The sequence below is a fragment of the Musa acuminata genome, chromosome BXJ1-7 (assembly GCF_036884655.1).
Source record: "Musa acuminata AAA Group cultivar baxijiao chromosome BXJ1-7, Cavendish_Baxijiao_AAA, whole genome shotgun sequence".
Classification (NCBI taxonomy): Eukaryota; Viridiplantae; Streptophyta; class Magnoliopsida; order Zingiberales; family Musaceae; genus Musa; species Musa acuminata.
Genome location: NC_088333.1, coordinates 42,750,172 through 42,759,117, shown reverse-complemented (window position 1 = coordinate 42,759,117; position 8,946 = coordinate 42,750,172). Strand labels below are relative to the sequence as shown.

The following is an 8,946-nucleotide window of genomic DNA, read 5'->3' as shown; positions in this document are numbered from 1 at the left end:
GTAACGTTCTCAAATGATCTTGGAATCGCTATTGTGACCCTAATCCAAAAAGCTCTCTTTGAGCCCCCATAAGGTTGATTTAAAGCAATCACAATAAATTTCGAGCCCAAAAACCATCATCGCGGAGGTTTATGGTATCAATTTTCATCACTTAGGCATAAAAAGTAGTGCAACACGAGGTCTTCCTAGGGGGTCATTGCTAAGCACACTTAACTTTAGAGTTATGATAGGATCCGGTGCTTTAGTACTGGAATGATTGCACCCATGCTATGTGTGTCGTCCATTGCCTAAGTGCATGTCATGACCAGTGATGGGTGGAGCCCCCGTGCTTGGTTCATGTAGGCCCGATTTGATTCTATCGGACTAAAACCATCGTAACTTTCTTGAACAATCATGGAATCATTATTGTGAGTTGCGACCCAATCCGGAAAACTCTCTTCAAGCCCTATGTGGTTGACAGCAAAGTGGTCATGATAAATTTCAAGCTTGAAAACCATTACACGGGAGGTCTACGACATCGGTTTTCGTTGCTCAGGAGTAAAATGAAGCAATACAAGAACTTCCAAGGGGATCACATATCCTAGTACTACTCTTGCCCAAGCACGCTTAACTTCGGAGTTCTAATGAGATCTAGTGCTTTAGTGCTAATATGATTGCAACCATGTTGTGTGTTTCATCCATCGCCTAAGTGCACATTGCGACTAGTGATGGGCGAGCCCCTATACATGGGTTGCATAGGGTCGATTCGATAGCGTCGTGCTAAAATTGTTGTAACCTTCTCGAACGATATTGGAATTGCTATTGTAGCCCAAAAACCATTGCCTCGAAGGTCTACGACATCGGTATTCATCGCTCGGGCATTAACAATATATTCCGTTTCTGTGGTCGAGTCAACAGTAGTATCTTGTTTAGAATTCTTTCAATATACTACTCCTCCATTCATCGTGAACAGGCTGTAAGTGTTTTTTGTTTTAAAGCGAAGGATACGGACCTTAGCCGCAACATATCTTTGATTATTATGTCTTATTCTTCATATTATTACTCGATGGAATATCTATCGCTGCATTCTAAGTGTGACATGTGTTCCGTGTAAGAGAGACATCGAACCTGGGTTGCACTGTATCATCAATCACAACATCAGTTCTCGAGTTATCCATTGTTTTTGAAACATATACCCATCACGGAGCATACTAAATCACTGTCAACTAGGTTGCCCTTCGTATCAGTCTGTTACCAGCTTTTTAGAGTTGATGTGAGGCGAAGAACACCAGACATAGACAAGTATATGCAAATAACATCAACCAAATAAGCTTTAAACCACAAAACAAATATATGGTCTGACCAAAAAATTCATATCATGAACCTATATTTGCATACTACTGAATATACATTTGGCATGTTCGAGTTGATCAGTGTATCACAACTGTTTCTTTTCATAGAATTAGACGTTCTTTTCTCCATAAGAAAAACAACAAAGGATGACCGGATTCATTTCTAGACATATAAACTGTACATTTTTGTGGTGATTACTGAAAGCTTTGTTGCTTTGCTAGAAGATGGACACTTCCTTTTTCATCTTTGCGGACTAAACTTCTCTTCTGACAAAATCCTATGTACTTTGTCCTGTTAAATCATGGATGAAACAGAAATGGTTAGATGCCTAAAATGTAAAACAATTGCAATATAAATTCATCAAGACGTTGCCGTAGAAAATATCATAGATTAGTGATAATGGAACACCTGTTTGCTTCTTTTTCTCAGCTGAACAGATTTAGAAACAAAGATGAAATCCTTGTCAAACGGCATAAGCCATTTGATTTTTGGAAATACACTACAGTAAAGGAGTTTGATAACTAGCTATAAACCCAAAAACTGTTTTGTAATTAAAATATTACAATGATGCAGTAGTAATATGAACTAAGATATTGGAAGAACGAATCACGAAAAAGATTTTGCATAGGTTGGGTACCTGGTTTCGGAAAGAGCATGCACTGCAACAGATTAAGGATAGGATCGTAGATCTTCTGGGCCTAAATTCAAGTCGGGAGAAGAATGAGTTCAGACTGTCAATGAAGTTTGAAGAGAGATAAATGTATCTTCAAATGTATGTTCCCTTTACACATGAAATTAAAGAGCTCCTGGGTACTACTTATGCTTACCATGCTGGATAAATGTAACCGAGTTTGCTCCACCCTTGTGCAACATTGAACTTTCCCGAGCAAGTTGCTCACACAATAGCAGAGATCACACAAAGTATCTTCATGTTCTTGGAGACAGTACGAAATACCTCCTTTCACGGAATTCTGTGGAGCCGATATGCACAACCCTCCAAAAACAACTAAATTATAGTAAAAGATTTTCAGGAGAAATCAGATCCTGAACCCATGTGAGATTGGCCAAAGTTATATGTTCTCAAATTGAGAACTTGAGCAAGTTATGTTTTTATATTTGATTATGTTTAATTGACTCGACCTCTACTGTAAAAATGCTAGAGACCGGTCTGTGGTCAGAAAACCTGGACTCCCCACGAAAATAAGACAGCTGGTTAAGGCCTCTTCCATACCATAAAATACGATCACACCTGAGACAATTGAGCAAACCCATCAGTTTCACAAATCCAATAACTTTGGTAATTTTGAAAAATTAATGAAGAAATCTTAAATAAGTCAGTTAAGTATAACCATGCAGGTGTTCGACACTTCTCTTTTTGGTTCATGACATCCCCAGAATATTGATCTGAATTGTTTGAATATTTATATGTTGGAGGAAAGTATATTCTTCCTTCATTCCAGCCCTCAAAGACACCACCACATCTTTGCTCCAACTGAAGCTGCCATAGAGAAAATTATGGTTCAGACAATGGAGAAGGAATCATACTGAGAATCATGTCCATCGTAAATACATTAAATGTTCATCATTGCCTCCTTATGAGTAAAAGAAATAGATTGTGAAAAATATAACAGTACTAACTCAACAAACGAAACATTCTACACTATAGAATAAGTTTCACCACATTCTAAACTGCAGTGTTCTTTCTCGTGCTAGTTAAGTCAGAAAATAGGATTACCTGATCTTTCTCCAACAACGCATTCCAGTTTCGCATTTCAACAAGAGCCTTCGCAGAGCGATGTGAAAGAGCAATTCGGTAATTTAAGTCCCCGAGCCATATAATTCGACTTGTCAAGAAAGGAATGCAAGGGAGAATCTGTGAGAAATATGGAATTTGTTTGACATTCAATTACCTACTGTGGCATAGGCTTACTCATGTTCAAGGATGGTTTCTGGTGACTTCTCATCCCCATGGACGGGTGGGAATCTAGTTTTTCTCAAGATCTCCATGACATCAGAATTCCTTCGAAGCTCATCTCCCTCCTTCTGGCCTGATGTCAAATGACTGCAGATGAAGCAGAAGCTTGTTTGGTGGAAAGACAAGCTGACCGAAATTGAACCCTGGAATACACAAGTGTAAGATTCTTGTTTGGTGCCAAAATGAAGATTCTTATACAGAAGACACATTTATTATTTTTTGAGTAGCACAAATCATACATGTGTTTAGACTGCACAAATGTGTAGACAGCTTAAATGATAAGGGATGAACAGTAGAATTACAAATAACAAACATGGAAAATAATCACGCTACTCACCTTGTTTCCAAGATAACCCATCAATCCTCTCCCAACACAGGAGACTTTAAGGTTCCGGATGCTGTCTCTTATCTCTCTCTTCACCCACACTGTGAGAAATATCCCAACCATTTGTTTACTTGCCAGCAAGCAGTATCTAGTATTTCAGGAAAGAGAGCATGAACTAAGTTTATTGATATCATCTGGTATTACTGTTATCCAAAACCAACAAAATTCCCAATGATCCAAAACCTTTTTGTCAATTGAAGTGAATTTTTTGAGAGAACTGTATTTATTGGATATAAACCAGAAAGATTTTTTAAGTAGGAAATTCTTCGAATAGTGTATGGTTTCTTCTTCAGAGTACCTTGAGTGTCCTGTTGACCCATCTCTCTCCTCGGTAGATGAAGCAGCATGGCCATGTGATGTCGGTGAGAAAACAACAGCACCAGGAGAATCTCCATTCATGTACTCATCATCATAGAATCCATTCAATCTATAACTAGGATCATAATCACTTTGTCTGCTTCCAAAGATAACCTGGTCACAAACGCTATAGCGATGATCCAACCTCACTTGTGGGGCCATGATATCTTCATCCATTCTCATACTAAGACCCCAAGACTGAAAAGAATGTCGGTGGAAGAAAGATGAATTTCTTTGCCCTGTTGACGAGCATCCAATATGGTCGTTCTGCTCTACAACCGGATTAGAAACTAGGGAATGTGTTTGGTATCCTCCATTACTGCTGGCATCCAGAAGATTCTTCAGTGCCTTTCTAATGAGAGACACCCATTTTTTAGCTGGACCATTGTCTTCTGTGCCTAGAACATTTCCCGCATTTAAAGGAACAATTTCTTGAAACCTGAGAATCCATTAAGAAGAAGTTGGATGCTAGCACCCATCATTTGTCCTTGAATTGACTCAAACATATGATACATATGACAGTGTAGCATATACCCGAGAACATATATATCTGCAAGAGGTGAGGCACGCAGCCAGTCCTCGAGATTCAGATTACTTGGTGGAGATTTCCCACCTACATTCCATGTGGCAACAAAAATCCTAGACAACAAAGAAATCTCATCAGCTGACACTGCCATTCAACTAAAAGATAACAACTAGTCAAATTTAAGAGATGGATTGCAGCCATTAAATTCTAATATGAATCACCTGTACTCCAGGGTCTCAGTGACTTCAGCTGCATCAAGAACAAACTTTCCTCTGTGAGCTTGATCAGTGCTCTCTTTGTGCAGTCTCTCTGATGAACCAATGGATGATTAAATTAGAAATCAAGAAAGCATATTGGAAAGGGTAGACAATTCTAAGGAATTGGGGAAGGAGAGAACATGTCTATTTAACCTGCTTTGTTTTTCCCAACTTTGCATGTTTCCCTCACTGGGAAGGTACTCCATTCGTCATCAGCTCCTGAAAAGAATGCACACTTCAAAATGAGGGAAAAAACAGGCTATTGTTTGAACGCAGTGATGTATATACACACATGACTCCACAATTTCAACAACGATATTGATTTTGCTCTTCAACAAGAGGAAAATATACTTATTGGCTCTATCCAGATATCTGTGCCAATAGAAAAACAAAGAAGGTAAATTGGAAGATCAAACAAATAAAAGTGGATCTTGGAATCCAGGGAAGACGAAGACAACATGTTAACACTGCCTGAAATTCCTGTCCTGAGAGGCAGCAGAAAGAAAACACCACTAAGAACCGGAGACTGGTTCAGATTACAGAAGAGAGATGTGACATGAACAGAAGCATGTGACCCACCTTGACCAAAAACATTGTCCGAATGGAAGTCCTGAGCTTTACTCTTGATGTTGAACCATCTCCTGACCAGGGACTTAGACCATGAAAGCTTCTCAAAAGAGGAAAGAAGAAACAAGAGACCAAATCAGCACAAAGCAGTCGAAAGAAATCAGTCGAAACTTGCATAGTGTGTGCCAGACACCTTGTTTTTCTTTGAACCCCAATCTCTCATTGCTTCAGAAGTTCGACATACATCTGATGAATTGTTACGCCCTCCCTGCTACAACTTGTGGCGATTTGCTCTTCTTGGTTCCCCCTCGAGAATAATAGGACCAAAGAGAGACCGAGGCACTCTTCTTTCTCACATTACTTCATTTATTCTCCACAGGATCAGATAGCTAACCAGAGACTTTGATGGTAATCAAAGAGATGAGCTCTTCTCTTCTCTGCCAAACAAGATACAAATTAAATGCCAAGGAACTAGGCTGGATCACTGTCAGTTTCTATATGGTAAAAAGGGAAAAGGGGGGAAAGAACTATTTTTGCACCTTTCCCCATGTAGTTGTTGATGTTAAGGCTACAACGCGACCAAAGCGAAAAACCAGTAGTAATTTAGATTGGAAGCAGTAAGAGCTAAAGATTTTGGAGAAGAAGATAGCAATCTAGTCAATTAGAAGAAGGAAATCGGGAGATGGAGGAGGGATTACTATCTCACCTTCAAATCCCTGTTGACCAGAATCGACTAAGACATCCAATTGCGAAGAGAAATAAACACGAACAACCCATTAGAAGAGCACAAACACCCTCAATCAAGCCCAAAACTTAAACAGCGCAATGTGAAGCAAAAAATCTATGTGGAAGACAACAGAATCCATATTAGATAGATACAATAAGTAACCAGTAGGGATAAGAAATGAGCTGTCGAAGCTCTTGTCCGGCCGCAGAATCTTCACCTACATGCTACAACAACCGCCCGTGCGCAACTTTCTCCGCCCTCCATTGGCCTCTTCATGCGCGGCGGAAGAGCAGTCTCTTCTTCACGAAAAGTTAACTTGCTGTTGGTACGCGTATTTATTGGTGTGCAGATGGGGAGAAGAGTTATACGCTTGTCATTTTAATTTCTTTTTTTTATTTTATTTATCCTTTTTATGAGATAGTACTTGATGACTTAAAAAAAGGCATGAATTAATTTAAAATTTATAAAGCCAACAGAAGATTTTTTTTTTTTTGACAAATCCTCAAAAAACACTTTCAATTTTTTTTATTTTTAGTATATTTTTTATGTTATTTACCTAAAATACTATTTTTTTTAAATATAATATTATTATTAACTTCCATCTTACTATTCTATTATGATTGACTTCGTCTATTATTGTCGTTTTCGTTATCTATTGTATCGTAAGATTATCGTTATTTTCATGTGACTATCAATACTCTTTGATGTACGATTTTAATACTACGATCATGACTGTTCAAAATCACGATGGATTCATCCTTTTATTATATATTATATACTTTAAAGTTATTTTTGACATGTCAAATTCTTAAGATGTTTCTTTTTAAGAATCTTTTGTTTTAATTAAAGGCCAAGATATTAGTATTTTTAAAGAAGTTTAATATTTTAAATTATTATGTCAAAAATAGAATATCAGATAGATACGCTTGAAAAGTAAAAGAATGAAACCTAATAAATACTAATTATAATTTTAAAACTTAATTATTGAGAATATTAAATATGTAAATACAGGAAATTAGAAGAAGAAAAGAACAGAATAAGAGTGATTAAGAGAACACGATTTGGTTGGAATTGTTAGTATGATTGATTGCGGTATTCTTTCACTTTTTGTTGTTTTGTTATTGTCTTTTTCTTTTCTTTTCTTTTATGACTGTCACAAAGGCATGTCCTTTGTACCGACCGAATTAAAAGCTCAACATCCTTTAGGGGAAGCGCCGTCCCTACCGAGTTTGCAACACTAATATCTGGATGGACTGAGGTTAAGCACTGGTCCAGACTATGCTTTTGCATACTATTTCAAGCAATATAAACGGATTTAATTGGAAGACTTCAAATTATATAAGCTAATAATTCAATTTCTTTCTCTCTCTCTCTCATTGAGGAGAATGACACTGAAAAGGACACGGACAATTACGTCTACATGTCCAATCCAACTCACTTTCAATGAGTTGGCATTCGCCATGTGATCTACTCCATCAACCTATCTAATCAAATCCAAAACCACATGAGCCATCGAGAAAGAAATTGCGTACGGTGGTCTTAGCATGCATTTGGAATTTTCGGTGGTGAATCGTGTGAGGACGTGAAGCGTTCCTGATGCTGAATCCTTCGTCTTAGAGGAAGTGAAGACGTCGCTGTGTGTGTGTGTGTGAGAGAGAGTTCCTCAGACTGAGACTTTGATGAGACAACAACCAAGGTTTAGATTCAATGTGGAAGCATTGGTGCCACGAAGATGAGTCAAATGGAAAGGCAAGCAGAAGATCCATTGCAGGCCGACGACCCTGTCTTGCTAATACCGATGAGGTATCAGCATCAACAACTGTCTCAGACGAGCATGTCTGTAAGAACTGATAAGATACTGAGAACTTAGTAGACCTGATGTTGTCCTGTAATGGCCCAACTGGTGACATTACGAACCAGTGGCTCCCATGAGATCCACATACACGTTTGATGAAAAATGCTACAGTAAGCAAGTAGCTGCTGATGACCACGCTGCCAAGGGGGTTAACAAAGACGGATAGATAGCTTCACTTTTGGCTGTATGTCTATTCAACTGGACTGGTCTCAGACATGCTGGACCACAGATTGATGTCACTGTCTTGTTGAAAAGCTTCGATGCACCATCCCTTGGATTTATTCTAGAGCAGATCATGGAAGGCCCCTACTCCAGGTAAAAGTATCACTGCCTCAGGGCTTTTCAGAGTTCAGCTCTGAGACCTCTACCATATTACTTGCTTTCACTATCTGTCTCATATCAAGCTTCCAGTTTTCTACTCATGGACTTAGGCTTTTCTTCCTCCCCCATTGTCGTTGTCCTGTTATTGTTCACGTATCTTTCCAAGTAGGAAGTCGCTGTAGCTCTGTGTGTTAACCTGACGGTATCACACAGATGATGCACGGTTTGTATCTTCTTTCCTGTCGTTCTCCTTCACATAATGAGCTAAAACATACAGGAAGGTTTTCTCCATGGACCACCAAAACAGGAACTAATTGCGGGCAGTACTGAGACCCTTTTGGATGAGAGGCGATGACCGCAACCTTTTCCTCATTGATCAAGGCAATCGCATTGAATGGCTGGATGCTTTCTCTGACACTGTTCAACTCCTTTTTTATATCGTTTTCTTCCTTTTGCTATCGGTGTGTTAGTTTACATTTCAGCCATTTTTCTTTTGTTATTTGCATTAAGTCCTTCCATGAAATTAGTCCATTTCGATCGGTGCAAACACGAGAATTCGTGAGAAATAATCTATTTTGAGTGAAGGATTTTATTTACATTTATTTGTGCGAATAAGAAAATTGTCGATTCTAGATGGGTCCCAC

The 8,946-nt window shown here is 38.6% G+C and overlaps 2 pseudogenes; both read right to left on the bottom strand.

Moving 5' to 3' along the window:
- Nucleotides 1-542: 542 nt before the first annotated feature.
- Nucleotides 543-661, bottom strand: LOC135680166 (5S ribosomal RNA; annotated as a pseudogene).
- Nucleotides 662-1,338: 677 nt separating this feature from the next.
- LOC135679564 (type IV inositol polyphosphate 5-phosphatase 7-like) lies at nucleotides 1,339-6,433 on the bottom strand (annotated as a pseudogene).
- Between the last annotated feature and the right edge of the window lie 2,513 nt (nucleotides 6,434-8,946).